Here is a 16,840-nt window from a genome sequence, read left to right as displayed (position 1 = left end):
TCAGTCTCGACTCAGGCTTCTGCCTATAACAGTCACCTTTGGCTTAGGGAGGAGCCCTCCACTACTCAGATGCCACTAGGTCTTAAAGTGAGAGGAACAGGGATAATGTTCTGGGCAGGCAAGGGAACCATAACGTATACAAGAGGAAAGGGGAACAGAGAGTTAAGTCATGGGACAGGCTCTGATAGTACTAACCAGACAGTGCAGTACAGAATAAGGTGCCAGGGGCGTAGTCAGGATAAACAGGCTGGAACAGTATCAGTCAGACAGTAAAGAATCAGGAATCAGAAGTGTAGTCAGTTTAAACAGGCCAGAGTCAAAACCAATCAGTAACACATAGGGGCAGATTCACTAAGGGTCGAATTTCGAAGTTAAAAATACTTCGAAATTCGACCTTCGAATTGAAATCCTTCGACTTCGAATATCGAAGTCGAAGGATTTAGCGCTAATCCTGCGATCGATCGATCAAAGGATTTTTCGTTCGATCGAACGATTAAATCCTTCGAATCGAACGTTTCGAAGGATTTTAATCCAACGATCGAAGGAAAATCCTTCGATCAAAAAAAGGTTAGCAAGCCTATGGGGACCTTCCCCATAGGCTAACATTGACTTCGGTAGGTTTTATCTGCCGAAGTAGGGGGTCGAAGTTTTTTTTAAAGGGAAAGTACTTCGACTATCGAATGGTCGAATAGTCGAACGATTTTTCGTTCGAATCGTTCGAATCGAAGTCGAAGGTCGTAGTCGAAGGTCGAAGTAGCCCATTCGATGGTCGAAGTACCCAAAAAATACTTCGAAATTCGAAGTATTTTTCATTCGAATCCTTCACTCGAACTTAGTGAATCGGCCCCATAATGTTAGGATCCAGAAGAGTGGTCAAACAAGAAAAGGGTCGGTTCAGACAGCGATACAGCAAGGTCAAAAAAAGGCAAAGGTCAGGAACAGCTAATCAGACAAGAGTCACACTCAGGAAATAGACCTACGTTGAGCAATGAGTCAGTGCAGTGTAGGGGGTTTTATAGGCAGCCTAATGGTTTACACAAATCACCTGTGAGCAGTGGTAATACAGACAACACAGAAACACCAGGTCCCTGGTTCAACTCCAGGCAGGTTATTACACCAAGAAGAGAGTTTCCCTTACAGAGATTAGCGAATCACCACATGTGATATAGGCCCTGTGTGAGGAAAACTCACCCTGGTGGTCTAGTGGTCCGGCGGGGGCGCCCACCTCGTTGATTCTCCTCTCTGGACTGCCGGTTCCTATGGTGCGTGTGCCGGCACTTCCTTGATTTATGCGCAAACTGACGCTGGCGTGATAACATCATCAATGGTGCGAAGTTTAAAGGTATTTAAAGGGACTTTGTGTAATTTCTTCTTGTTTGGTTCCATTCGTGAGTTCCTGGGTGCTATTCCTGTTTATTCTGTCTTCTGATTCGTGTTTTGACCCCTGCCTGCCTGACTTTCGCCTGACTTCTGTGATCCTGACCTTGGCCTGTTATTCGACTATTCTACACTCCGTTATCCGACTCGTGCCTCACGCTTTTACCTACCCCTTGTACCGTGACCTTCTGCCCAAAAGACGATCATGCCCCTCTGCTCGTCCAGAACCCTTGCTTGGCTCCTCTCTTTTTAAGACCTGGCGGCATCCAATTAGCCGAGGGCTCCTCCAGAGGTGAATGGCAGCTGTTAAAGAGCCGAGACCAGGGAGCCTAGCATTGGTTCTTGATTCTGGGTGCCGATTTGTGACACCCTCACTTGGAGTAAAAGTTCCATGTAATAAGTAGGATCTGGATTCCACCCAGGGGAATGTAAAACTGTGGAGGTCACTCTCCTCTTCACCCCCTACCTTCAAAATATAAAAGAAAACAACTAGGAACTAGTCAATAGGGTTGCAGATTAGCCATATAAACTAGAGTTGGTCATAAAGATCACAATTTTGTTCAGCAGTTTAACAGATTTTGAACTTACTTCTTGACTTTCTGAGCATGTATGTCATCTATGGGTATTCCATTGGATCACAGCTGGTCTATCCAAACTGAAGAATTCACCAAATTCACGGTTGATCCCCTTAAAGTTAACGCAATGGTGCAACTACAAGTACAAGGACCCTGCTTGGATGGAAGTACATTTAATGAATGGAATCAATAAGCACAATCTGTGTCCATTTTAACACAACCACACTTGTGGCTGCACTCGTAAATGACCCCTATAGTGTTCATTTGCAAATGAAGTAGTTTGTATGTAAATGATTGGGATCCTGCAATGTTGTTAAGAGAAGGAGGAGATAAAATTTAATTGAAAATTCATTTGAATCCCCCCACAAACCAATTAATGGCTGTGCATGTAGACTATGGAAAGAAAATATGGGCGTTGGTTTGAGCAATCTCTATCTCTTAAAAGCCCTTGCTGGCGGGGGAGGATTTAGCTTCCAGATTGAAACCAATGCACAACACACATTGTGTACAGGTAATGCTATTATGCAGAGAAGTATCTTTTTATATTGTGACCTGAGTTAAGTAAGTTAGGGACCGCCATATGGGGTTTACCTTGACGTGGTATGGTGGCTTCTCAACTTTATGATCATAACTTTGTAACTAAAAACCCCTGTTTTGTAAGCATATGCACTTGCATTTATATTGAATTGCTTATGATATATTAAAATATATTTTGTATTAGCCTTAAGAGTGCTTCCACCGCCCCCCCTAGATTTTTGTATGGAAAGAGTGGATTGCAATGAGTATAGTTTTGTATATGATCAATTAAATTGTGTATTCCTGTGTGTGTAATCTGAAATGACACAGATTTAGTGAAGGAAATTCATGGAAATATTTACCCAAAACATAGTGAACGTTTGTGCAGATATTTCTCCCCCACCTTGCCACTGAATGCAATGTGTCTGTATAAAGTGACTGGGCTCCTCTACCCCATCCAGAGGGAATGATTATGTTAAGGAAAATCCTGCCTGACACAGAGAACAGTTATGCCTTAGGTGAGCTGATGATACATTTTCTGGATATTATTTTGACAAAACATATTTTTCAGACTAATATAAGATGCTGAAAAACATAAAGAAGCACAAACAGAAGAACCAAACAGAACAGCGTCTCAATAAATCAACGTTTCTCAGGCAATTTTGCATTCCCACTGTAAGACTTCCCCTAAATAAATGACACATGCAAGCTATCCATAACAAGATGAAGGAAAACTTGCACAAATCACACGGTGCTCCTTTTTTCAATATGGTGCAGCAGTAACAATTCTCTCAGCAAATGACTCTTATTCAATATGACAATGCCGCCTTGTTATCCTTAAAACAAAGGATGGTACAGAGTGACTGATAGTAACATGAATGTTTCTTGGTTAGATCATGCAGAGAATTTTAGTGTATATACATAAAAGCACACAAATTAGGAGATTGGAGTTTTTATGTGGTTTTCAGATACTCCAAATTTATCTACAGTACTTACAGAAACTCCTTAGAAGATCTCATTGCTACAAATTCATTTATTTTCCCCACTTTAATCTGGGAGAATGGAAAGAGGGATGCACAACTTGCTCACAAGCACATAAGAAAGAAGCCAAGCATAATATGCCTAGGGCCAGCCTAGATCTGAAAGCAGCAGTTGATGTTTGAGCACGCATGAAGCCCACTGTGCACTGCCATGATGTTTTCTAGCAAATTTAAAGTCCTCTAAATCTGAAAAGAGGGTCTGAAATTTCTTCACAGAGTGGGGGATGTGAAGTGCAGCTGAGGCTCCATTGTGCATTGCAATTCGTACAGCTATGTACAGATCTTTCAGTCTTGAGTTAATTTTATCTTCATTACATTAATCAGGGTAGGTGATGCATAAATCCATAATAAGAGACGGGTTCAAGGCATCACTGTTGATCTGTGTCCTTGTTCATTTGTCTTTACTAGAATAATAGAATGGTAATCCTTGGATATTGTTTACCATAGACTGGGGCTCACTCTCCTATATAAGACCAAGCTGCAGCAGATGGTCATTTGGCAGTATGACAATCTGTTTTGTAGGTTTGCATGTAAAAATCAGAAAATTGGAAATTGACGCCCGCGGGCAAAACTCGGAATTCACAGCAAATTCGTGCCAGTCGAATTTATCACTACCACTTACATCACTATCAATAGAGTGGGGGTATGTAAACCCTACAGATCCTTCCTTCCTGACCCCAACTTTGCAGTCATACAGCTCCCTATACTCTCAATTACCCATTTTTTCAAAAAAATTCAATCCACCCACCACTGAGCCCCTTTGGTAGCGAATTCCATAGCCTGGCATCCTTTACTGTACAGAGAGTCTTCAAAGGTTGATTCATTTTACTATTTCATGATACATTTTTTGGGGGTTGTTACATTTCTTTTGCTCTTCTGTGATATCATTTTATGAGGCTAATGGTGCTCCTCAAAGTAAAGTTACTTTTCTATTCAATTATCATCACAGGGTATTCTCTGTATTCGTTGTGTTTGGATCAGAAATTTCAAATATTTAATTCACTATAGAACTAAGCAGATTTAATTTGAAATGTTGTGCAAAAGACTTTGCAGCCTTAACTGTGAGTCAGAATGTTGGTGACATGCCCTGTAATTAAATTTTCAGAATTCATTATCCTTCGTATGGATTCACTGACTTATGGTTTTCTAATGCCGCAGTGCAACGTGGCTCCTGCTTTGGCTCAACTCAGGCTTGATTCGTGCTGCCAATAAACCAACATTGTGGAAACTGTCAAATATAATGGCTGTCACACGTTAACTCATGGTTTGCTCTAACTGTAATACTGACACCACTAGAAAAACATATACAGGAATGGGATCTGTTATCTGGAAACTCCTGCACCCTACCCTAACTCGTGTGTCATTTAGATGAGCAAGTTAGGGAGTGCCAGTGGGCGCAGGCCAATAAGGCGAATTCAATTTATTGGCTTTGTATTATCTCTCTTCCAACAAAGCTTTTGAAGAAAGAGTGTCTTTGTGGGTACCAGTCAAAAGTAAGATGCTACCAATATGCCGAAACTTATCAGCCTTTTCTAATGATATTAATAGAATATTATTAATGGAATATAATAATAATAATAATGGACGATTCATTAAACATACCAATACTTGTTTTTTCCTTTTAACATTGCCTAAATAAAACTGCAAATACAGTCAACCCCTCCCCCCAAAAAAAAACGGGTATGCTTTTACCCCAAAGTGTCCCAACAATAATATCCCAGTTATTTACCAGCTGGAAATAAAGAAAAGCCATACATATGTTATCCCACATTAGAATCTCAGTATTAGTCGTACAACCTGCAAATCAACAGAATTCAATAAAATGAAATGTAACCCAATGGCCATAACCAAGTCTGTTCATTAAAGCAAATACTGTATAATGCACATGTGTAAACTGAGTAATCTCTTCCAAGGCATATAAATTCTCTGTGGCTCCAGACCTTACATCCAGGATTACAGAGTCTCTATTAATATATCAAAGTGTCAGGACTTCATGAATCCATCATCTGACCCTCTCGGTTGCACCCCTTGTCTCACACTGTTAACTTCTGAAAGTTTATTGAAATGAATAGCTATTTTGTGGGATTGCTCGAGTCAGAAGATTATATTGACCTGTGTACAGGTTAACCCCATAAATGCTAAATTACAGCATTAATCCATTTATCTATCTCCCCTGCAGCCTTTGCAGCACTTACAGGGTTAAGTTATTTATCATGCTAGAGGTGAACCTTGGCTTCCCATTCAGACTGGATTGCTCCTACCAATGGAATTATAGCCTAAATGTCCTTCATTCGGGCTTTAAAATGGTCTTGCTAAAGTAAAAGCTTTAAAAAGCAGTAAAGCAAGGGCAAACTGAACTAGTGACTCATTGCTAGAAATATTCCCTGCTCAGAAACTTCAGACACTTGCAGGCACACAAAGTGAGACCCAGGTTCACAGACACCTTGGTGCAAAGGAGAACTTGGGCATGGCTACAGGATTCCTGAAAAAGGTTTATCCCAGACCTTCCATGTTGGGGAATTGTGTGTGGGAGGTGATCTTCCTTGTAAAAGTAATGTACATAAATAAGAAAAGAACCAGAACCAGACAGGGTGACCTCTATACACACGTCAACACTGATTCGGTGAGAAGTGATCCACCAGCATCAGCATCAGTTCTTTGCATGTGCTCTGGAGCAGCCAGGGGAGGTTCAGGCCCCTATGACGCCCTGAGGTGGCCAAGTCCATGCTGCCCTCCCACTAGAGTCGGAGCGGGTGGGGGCCAGAGAGCGCAATTACACTCTGAGTACTAGAAGAAACAAGTTTTTGTCTCTTTAAGATACCACGAGTGGCTTTATGCCGCCCATGATAACTTACAGGCTGCTGTTGCCTGGCCCATTTGCACAGAGCCCATGGGAGCAGTTGGCGGCCTGAAGACACCATCTATATCTTTCAGGTTTCTCCTAAACTTTTGTAACCACATGGAGAGAATTTGAACGTACATAAGTGTCTTAGGGCTCTTACACATAGGTGTTCATAACTGCATTACCCAGTATTTCATCTGCATTCAGAATTTAAATGAGCTCCGATAGGTTCAGTTACTATGGAGAAGAATGGGGTCAGTTATAGCCAATGTGATTGATCCAATGCACAGGATTGCAAGTACAAATGCCCATGTGTAAGGACCCTTTACAAGGGCTCGGGATGTTGCCATTCACGTTAATAGCAGACAGCCCAAACTGACAGCTACTTCTCATGTCCGGTGTGCAGTGGGATTTAAAGGGTGCCCTGACCAGAAGTGTGGGCTAATAATCGGCTAATGCCCCTCCCAGAGCAGGCGGCCATGTTTAGACACAAACATGCAAAGACCAATCAGATCTTTGCTTTTGTTTTCTAACTTTTAGGTGTTCAAATCTAATTGCTGTTTGGTTGCTTTGGGCAACATCACTGGTGATGTCTCCAATATAAATAAATACCCCCCCCCCATTTATTAACATTCTCATTTTAGTGGTTTTAGAGGTTTTAGAAATCACTAATAAACTCACTTTCTCTAAAACCATGAATGCCATGGGATTTCTTAAAGGAACAGTTCAGTGTAAAAATAAAAACTGGGCAAATAGACAGGCTGTGCAAAATAAAAAATGTTTCTAATATAGTTAGTTAGCCAAAAATGTAATGTCTAAAGGTTGGAGTGACTGGATGTCTAATATAACAGAACAGAATACAACTAACTATATCAGTTATTTTGCTCAGACTATCTATTAACACAGTTTTTATTTTTATACTGAACAATTCCTTTAAAAGATCGGAATATAAAAAGTGCAGTGTTTTCCAGGTATGGGATCTGTTAAACCCCTTCTCCAGAAAGCTCCAAATTACAGAAAGCCTGTCTCCCATAGACTCCATTATAATCAAATAATGATTTCCTTTTTCTCTGTAATATTATTACAGAGAAAAAGGAAATCATTATTTGATTATTAAAACAGTAGCTTGTTCTTGATTCCAACTAAGATATAATTAATCCTTATTGGAAGTAAAACCAGCCTATTGGGTTTATTTAATGTTTATATGATTATTATTCAGAAAACCCCAGGTCCTGGGCATTCTGGATAAAAGGTCCCATACCTGTACTAGCGTAAAAAAATCTGAAAACATGAAAAATTCTAATTGATTAAAAATGGTCCAGTAGGATCAGCACATCTCGGATTTTCTGAGTTTTAGAGAAATTCTAAAAAAGCACACATTTTTAGAAATTCGTGAAAAGAAAGAAATTCTAATATTAGTAAATAGGCCCTTGAGTGTCCCATTTTGCTCATTATGCACATACATGTGACTAAACATGCTTCCCTCCTGGTGCTTCGCCCAACCAGAATTCAGCTCCATTAGCCCATACTATCATTGTTACCCAGAATGCTTGGGACCTGAGGCTTTCCATATAAGGGGTCTTTCCATAATTTGAAACTCTATACCTTGTCTACTAAAAATTAATTCAAACATTAATTTAACCCAATAGGATGGTTTTGCCTTCAATAAAGATACATTATATCTTAGTTTGGATCAAGTACAAGGTACTGTTTTATTATTACAGAGAAAAAGGAAATCATTTTTAAACATTTGAATTATTTCCTTAAAATGGAGTCTATTTGATCCCAACTAAGATATCATTAATCTTTATTTGAGGCAAAACAATCCTATTGGGTTTATTCAATGTTTAAATGATTTATAAGTAGTCTTAAAGCATGAAGATCCAAATTACGGAAATACCTATTATCTGAATAAACCCCAGGTCTCGAGCATTCTGGATAACAGTTGCCATACTTGTATACTAGTGATGGGAGAATTTGTCCCGTTTCGCTTCGGCAGAAAATTCGGCAGTTTCAATTCATGAAACTGCAAAAAATTTGCAAAACGAAAATTGACACCCGCAGCGCTAAAGTCAATGGGCGTCCGAATAATGTTGATGCGTGACTGATTTGTCGCGAGTGACTTTTCCAATGAGCGTCCAACATTTTTTGACGCCGCCAAATGTTCTCTGCGGCGAAACGCTGAAATTCGCAGCAAATTTGCACCTGCCAAATTTATTCGCCTATCTCTACTGTATATACATACTTTAGTGAACAAATCATTTTTTATTACTGTAATGCTTGGTGTAGTAGGTAATGCTATACATCCTTACCACCTGAGTAGCGACTGTACATGCACATAGCTCTGTTGTCCGGTATCAGCGTTGACTATTGGATTTATAAGTTGAACTGTGTCTGATACTTGTCACTGCGCTAAATTCAATTACACATCCATCTGTAATGAAAGAGTTCAGGATCTAAATTTGATAAATGAACTTGTATTATATTAACAAAGAGAACAGAGAGTCACTGTTACAAACATTAGCACAAACAATGCACACTTCAAAGAGTAAGAAGGTCAGGCCAAGGTTAATTGCATTTCTTGGCACAAAGGAGAAAATATGGCATCCTTTAAATAGTTCAATAATAATGAAGTAGAACGCAGTTCTGGCAGAGCTACGCCACATCGGGAAGTAATAATCAATACTCTCTCTCAACGGATAAAAACTTCCCTGTGAGGCTTAATTAGGACTGCATTCCAAAAAGGGAAATTAGCTCTGTGCAGTGGAACAAATGATGCTGGCTAACCAAATTAGTAGTACTTTTGTTTGTTAAAGACTTCCCTGATACAATTATACTCCTAAATAAAGACATGAAACCCAGTTACAGACACGATGTTAAAGGAATTGTTCAGTGTAAAAATAAAAACTGGGTAAATAGATCAGCTGTGCAAAATAAAAAATGTTTCTAATATAGTTAGTTAGCCAAAAATGTAATGTATAAAGGCTGGAGTGACTGGATGTCTAATATAATAGCCAGAACACTACTTCATGCTTTGCAGCTCTCTTGGTTTCCACTGATTGGTTACCAGTAGGGATGTAGCGAACTGTTCTGCTGCGAACTAGTTCGCGCGAACTTCGACCGTTCGCGTCCGCCGAATGTTCGCGAACATTTGGGAACGTTCGCATTTTGAGTTCGCGTTCGATCGTTCGACCATTCGACCATTCGAATTCCTTCGACCGCTAAAAATCGAACGATTTCCATTCTTTCGAACGATTGTAAGCATTCGATCGAATGAAAAGCATTCGATCGAATGGCTTCGATCGTTCGATTCGAATGAAAATCCTTCGATCGAATGATTAAAATCCTTCGATCGTTCGAATCGAACGATTTTAGCGGGTGTTCGAAGTTTGCGAACTGTCCGCGAACGTTCGCATTTTTTTCCGGTGTTCGCGAACGGCGTTCGCGAACACCAAATCGGCAGTTCGCTACATCCCTGGTTACCAGGCAGTAACCAATCACTGAATTGCGGGGGGCGGCACATGGGTCATAACTGTTGCTAAGGATCGATTGCAAACTCACTGAACAGTTATGTTCCACGTGGCCCCCCTTAAAGTCGCTGACTAACTCAGAGTAAGAGAGCTGCAAAGCAGGAATTTGGGTTCTAATATGTTAAATATCCAGTCACTCTAGCCTTTATACATTACATTTTTGGCTAACTAACTATATCAGAAACATTTATTATTTTGCACAGCTATCTATTTACCCACTTTTATTTTTACACTGAACTGTTCCTTTAAGGAATAATATAATTAACCAGAATAAGAAGTGAAGCTGGATTAAAATAATCTCACCCAGAGGCTACAGCTACACCGGGCACTTTTAAGGCCAGCACTCTTACCTGCACTTTCAGGTCATTCCCAGTCACGAAAATGGGAATGGGATCCCACTTTTCAGCCATCTGAAATAAGATGGGGAGAAAAGCATCCCAATCTGAACAAACATCAACATACTGTAGGTTTTGTAGAGAGGATCTGCCAAATTGTTGACTGTTGAATAAGCTTAAAGGGATTCTGACATGCTTTTTATAGTATAGTTTTTATTTCTTAACTACACTATGTACATTACAAATAATTTACTCTACCATATAGAATGTTATTCCTAAACCAACAAGTGTATTTCTATTATACATAATATTGGTGTGTAAGCAGTCATTGTGTCTGATCCTGTGTTTTCATGAAGAGCCAGAACTTCACAATTGAACTGCTCTCAGATAAGTTTGTTGTAATTATGTTGTTTCTCCCATTCAACTGGAGGAGTTACAGTGGGATTTGGATTTTTACTATTGAGTGCTGATGTCATCTCTAGCAGGGAGCTGTTATCTTGTGTTAGTGAGCTGTTATCTGGTTACCTTCCCATTGTTCTCAAGATGGGCTTCTGGGGGAGGAAGAGGGGTGATATCACCCCAACTTGCAGTGAAGCAGTAAAGAGTGACTGACTTTTTGCCATTCTGCTTAAGAGATGGGATAACCGGTAGCTCAATCTCACGTGAGCTTGTAACTTTCATTTAGACAGAGGAGAAACTGCACAGGGTCACCATGCTTCTCTTGCTTCAAGAAGACAAAACTTTATTAACACTTCTGCATTGACAGACAAAGATCATGTTACATGACACTGTGTTAGTATCAACTTACTATGGGATCTGTATGAGAGCACACACATAAATACATATCTTAACAATCAGAGTACAAATCACATGACTGAGGGCACCAGCAAACTAAGAACATATCTAGCTCCATGTCAGATTTAAAAATTACATTTGTTACAAATTTGTTTTCTCTTTTCAAAAATGGATTTCAGAGCAGAACTCTGCTGGAGCAGCACTATTAACTAGTAACTGTTATGAAAAATAAATGTTCCCATGACAGAGTCCCTTTAAAGAAACTCAAGGTTTCATATACAAATTGAATGGCAATTTACTATCAGAAAAACGAAAGAGACTGAGGAATTATAATTTCAGATGATTTAAACTTAAAGGGATACTGTCATGGGAAAAATGTTTTTTTCAAAATGAATCAGTTAATAGTGATGCTCCAGCAGAATTCTGCACTGAAATCCATTTCTCAAAGGAGCAAACAGATTTTTTTAAATTCAATTTTGAAATCTGACATGGGGCTAGACATATTGTCAATTTCCCAGCTGCCCCATGTCATGTGACTTGTGCTCTGATAAACTTCAATCACTCTTTACTGCTGTACTGCAAGTCAGAGTGATATCACCCCCCTCCCTCCCCCCCCAGCAGCCAAACAAAAGGGAAGGTAACCAGATAACAGCTCCCTAACACAAGATAACAGCTGCCTGGTAGATCTCAGAACAACACTCAATAGTAAAAACCCATTTCCCACTGAGACACTTTCAGTTACATTGAGAAGGAAAAACAGCAGCCTACCAGAAAGCATTTCTTCCTAAAGTACAGGCACAAGTCACATGACCAGTGGCAGCTGGGAAATTGACAAAATGTCTAGCCCCATGTCAGATTTCAAAATTGAATATAAAAAATCTGTTTGCTCTTTTGAGAAATGGATTTCAGTGCAAAATTATGCTGGAGCAGCACTATTAACTGATTCATTTTGAAAAACGTTTTGACAGTATCCCTTTAAGCAAGTGCTGACATTGAGTGGAAAGGGAGGAGAATCACGCACTGGGCTTTACTGTAAGTGGCATTAGCAGAAATAAGTACTGCTGCCTCTGTATAAATCACTGAAAAGACCTCCTTTTGAACACTGCTTTCAGTTTTGTATGGGCAGTATAGAGAAGAAGTTGGAGAGAAAAAAACTGGAAAGGAATACAATTTTAACAGAAAGGGTGTTAACTGTATGGTGATGACTGTGAGGACTGTACACAGGGTTGGACTGGGCTGGTGGGACACTGGGAGAAAACCTGGTGGGCCCTGGCCCCTTAATGGGCCCCTGCCGGCCCAGTCCTTCTCGCTCAGCTGACCAGCTTTTGCGCTGTCGTGTTTTTTCACACATGCGCACACAAGGAATTTAGAGGTTTGGATGGGGTCAACACTAGTTAGCCTATTTAGGATGGCTCAAACTTTCAGGCTCAAACAATCTTTAAGGAAACTTCTTGCATTGAACAAAAAAATTAAGCTGACATTTAGAAAGTTTGCACATGACACTGAGGGTCATCTCCCTACCTGAAAAATCGCAGATCACCCATGACCTCCCCCACTTGTAATCATGTTTATTAACAGAGCATGCTATGTTTCGTGCTATGTCTACTTAGTTATAGGCTCATCTTGCATAACACTTGAGCATTTTTTTGGAAATGAGCCTATAAGTGCAAGGTATGACAAGTTGTTCAATAAGGATCTCATGCAGGGAACATCACTTTTGATGCCAGAATGGTCCTATGAACAGTAACGGAACTAGGTGGGACGGGCCCTGGTGCGGGCCGCGCAGCCGCCGACCCCCCCCCCTCGTCCGTGCGCATTTACTTTGCGGCTGCAGCCGACTCCAGCCGGCTGCAGCGCGTGTGATCTGCCGGGGGGCCCTGTGGGGGTGCGGGCCCTGGCCTAGTTGCACCCCCTGCTCCCCTGGTAGTTACGCCACTGCCTATGAATATTAATGGGAATGTATCACCAGGCATGAGCAGCCACAGTCTTCTTTTCCCACAAAACTGCCCCAACTGCACCTAGACCAGCGTTACTTATGAATCATGATTCTCAGAAGAAAGAGCTGCTGTGACAGTTCACGCTGGGCTGGAGGAACTAAGTAGGGGGAAGAAGCTTGACAATCGGTGATTGGCTTTTTTTCAGCCAGCTGCAGGTAGAACGATGAATGCAACAATTTGATTGGCTAAGATTTCATACTGTCCACGGGCAGTATTTATATATAACCCTCACTTGTGATCCTTCCATAGGCTGAAGTACAAATGTAAACAGTCCACCAGCCTATCAAAGGACCATACTGCCCCCCTCAACCCAGTGTGAGTGACAGAACCACCACTTTTAGATACCACAATTATGTAGGAGGGTCAGCAGGTGCAAGTGGCAGAGACTTGGGGACAGTTTACAAGATAAAGATTGTTGCTATTTATTTTTAGTTATCCTGACCTGTTCATATGGATTTTCATAGGATAGTGTCAGTATCACTTTAAGCACATTTAGTAAAAAAAATCATAAAGTATAATTTGCATGTCTGTGCTCCTTGTAAATACTGACATAGCCATGGATACAAAGGATGCATAGAAAGTGGGATAGTTAGTAACAGTGAGGAACGTGCTCAGAATATTCAGTTGTACTGCGCTACCCGTCTCTGTGCAAGTGATTTTAAAGGCACAGCAAGGGCAGCTTACAGTTAATTGTATAGCGTTAGACTTGATATTACAAATATCACAGAAGAAGAGTGGTCCATTAGCCAGATTGCTTAAAATTGGATCTGGATGTACTTTGTGAGCAGTCTAATGGACTGGCGAAATACTGGCTTTTACTGTAGATCATGCTATATTGTACTTGAAAACTAAAAATTAGGAAAACATTCAGCAGATTTAGAAGCCTACAGGCTGTGGATGCTTGCTACCATTGCAGTTATTTTGGATCTGTACAGGGCTGGGACTACAGAGGAAGCAGGGAGAAAACTACCTGGGAGCACACCGATACTCTCAACCTGAGTGTGCAACACGTGAAGAGCTACCCCAGTAAGCTTAATGGTCCAAAACCATAGAAAAAGGCACGGTGCACCAAAGAGGGAGAAGTTCAGACTTTTTTATTTTATTGTTCCATTAAAACAGGCACTCTTTCTCATAAAGGAACTATGGGGTAAATTTATCAAAGAATGAAGTTCCGCCACTAGAGTGAAATTCCGCAGCTCTCAATTCATTTCTATGGGATTTTGAAAGGCGTATTTATCAATGGGCGAAAGTGAGAGTTCACCCTTTGATAAATACGCCTATAAAAATCCCATAGAAATGAATGGAGAGTGGCGGAATTTCACTCTAGTGGCGGAACTTCACTATTAACTTCACTCTTTGATAAATATACCCCTATAGCTTAACGCGTTTTATGGCTATCCCGGCACTTTCTCAAAAGCAAAAAGTACAGAGGACGCAAGACCTGTGGCTTCAGGGCAATCTCTGGATATACTTGGGGCCCTAAAATGAATTTGCTGTGGGGCCCAGTAACATGTAGTTACACCACTGAATACATAGCCAAGAAAGATTTTTTTTTTTTTAGGAAATTCAAAATATTCTAGAGTCAAGTAACCCAATCACAATAAACAGTTGGGGGGTGATATCAACTTGATCTTCTATCAGCACTATGGAAGAGATATATTTTTGCATACATTACTATATTTCATTACATGTTTTCCTGCATGCAAACAAGGGAAAGTATGCTCAGTGCAAAGTGGGACGGCCATTATCAGCAGGTAGTAATGGGCTTATTTAGCTATTGACATGTCGTTTGCAGTATTTCCCATTATGCTCAGGGCTCCAGTGGGAAAAGGAAGTATGGCTATCCCAGTAAAGATAAAGGTAAAGATTTTGCTGAGTAGGTCCAAAGTGGAGAATTTAAGAAAGAAAGTGGGAGTATGACTGAATAAGGTGGGTAGTAAGTGTCTTGTACTGTCTTTTGATGAGGAGTATATCAAAGTCAAGGGTTACAATTTGACGTCCCCTAATAACAGGGAACACCATTCACCAGTTTTTTTCTTAGGAAAGGGCTGGAGGATCTAGGGTTTATCTCCACAGAATATGGCTCACAATCCTTCTAGGCAGCTATTGAGGAGACAAGGCTTGGTCTAGAGGAGCAGGTTATTCCTCTAAAAAAATACAAAAAATACTAAAAGTTCTATTTAAAATGTGCTTTTCAAGGTTCAAATTCCCAAATGGTTGTCTTTTTATTGGGATCACATGACAGAAATTAGAATGATGGGACATACAACATGGAGCTAGCCACTGCTCTTGTAAAAATGGTAGAAAAAAATAATTAGTTATGATCACAGTTAAAGCACAAAATTCATACAGACAAAACATTAGAGTGTTCCAAGCAGCTTGTGTTGCCTCGCTCCCCAGCCACCCTCCATGTGTCTGAGAATCCAGGCACATGGCCCATGTTTTTACCAGTCATTGGAATGATTGTTGCCAGAACATGATGCTGTCCAAAAGCCACTGCTCCCATATGGCCTGTTTCATACCACTTGAATGGGGGTCTCCAAAAGTAAAGTTTTTACTCACCACATTTAGGAAGAGGCCCAGGTGCACCGCCCTGAGCCCTCAGCACAGGGATCAGATCAACCGAATGAAGGCAATCAGGTAGTTGAAGCAAAGTAAAAACGTTTACTGTGTCCACAGCCTGTTCCTACCACCATTGGTTTCAAATGGGGGCAAATAGGACGAACTGTAAGTAGGATTTAGGAAGAGCAGCCTACCTACTTGTACAATCAGGGAAGAGAAACCTATTAAAGTGTCACTTAACTGCACTAGTGCCATAGCAAACTGATAATTTGCTGCTATGAATAGCAGCATCGAAAGTAAAGTTACACTTGTGTTTGTGATGTTCTTCACAACATATAAGAATTGAAATGCTGAGCACATTCTGTGTGCTGTTTTTCTTCCCACAAAGCAGCTTTATTTCTTAGAATTTCAGAGTCATTGTAACCAGCAAACTGCAAATAAGATTTAAGTATTAAAATGAATGGTATTGGTCCATTTCGCTGGTTGATCGTCTGTAACACCCATTGACACAACCCAATGTGGAAAGCCTGGTAATACGACTTAGTCTAAGACGGCAGTAGCTCCAGAGATCCCCAGCATCAATAGGCGCAGTTGAATACAAATCATTAGGAGAGGCAGGAGGCTTCATTGGGGTTCAGCACAACTATACAGAAATGGATGAAGCAGGTTTTGGTCACAAGCTTCTGATTGGTTATTATGGTCTACCAAAAACCCCCAGTGTCCCATCTCCTATAGGCCTAACAGTTATCTTCTTATTTTACCATAATTCATTGTTTCTTTATGTTCTTATAATTAATTCGATTTATACAGCCCCTTTGCGTGTTGCTTCTTCTAAATAAAAGATTATAAAACATCCTCAATTCACAGCATTCTCACAACATTCATACAGATGCAGCCACTTTGGTTTGTCTGTTTGACACAGAATAACTAAACACAGATATCCCATTTATCTCATTTAACACAGAAAACTGTGTCACAACAACCCATCTAATTAAAGCATTCACCATTGTGAACAATGGAGCTTTGGTATGCTAATGAAAAGGTTAAATGCATTAAATGAGTTAAGATGACTTAAGATAACACAGTTTCTTCAATTACCCCTGAGTCATGACGCATTTAACTCACAAATCCAAGTGGCTTCATCTGTAAGTCAACCAATGACTCATTTTCCCTTTTGTCTTGTATCATTTCCAATCATGTTAAATATTTGCCACTTCAGTAATTCGTTTTTTTTCTGTTTGAGTGGAAAAATAAAAACATAATTAGTATTC

Source organism: Xenopus laevis, chromosome 1S (genome assembly GCF_017654675.1).
Source record: "Xenopus laevis strain J_2021 chromosome 1S, Xenopus_laevis_v10.1, whole genome shotgun sequence".
In the NCBI taxonomy this organism is placed as follows: Eukaryota; Metazoa; Chordata; class Amphibia; order Anura; family Pipidae; genus Xenopus; species Xenopus laevis.
The sequence above is the reverse complement of the archived record's forward strand: the minus strand, read 5'-3'. Positions refer to the sequence as shown.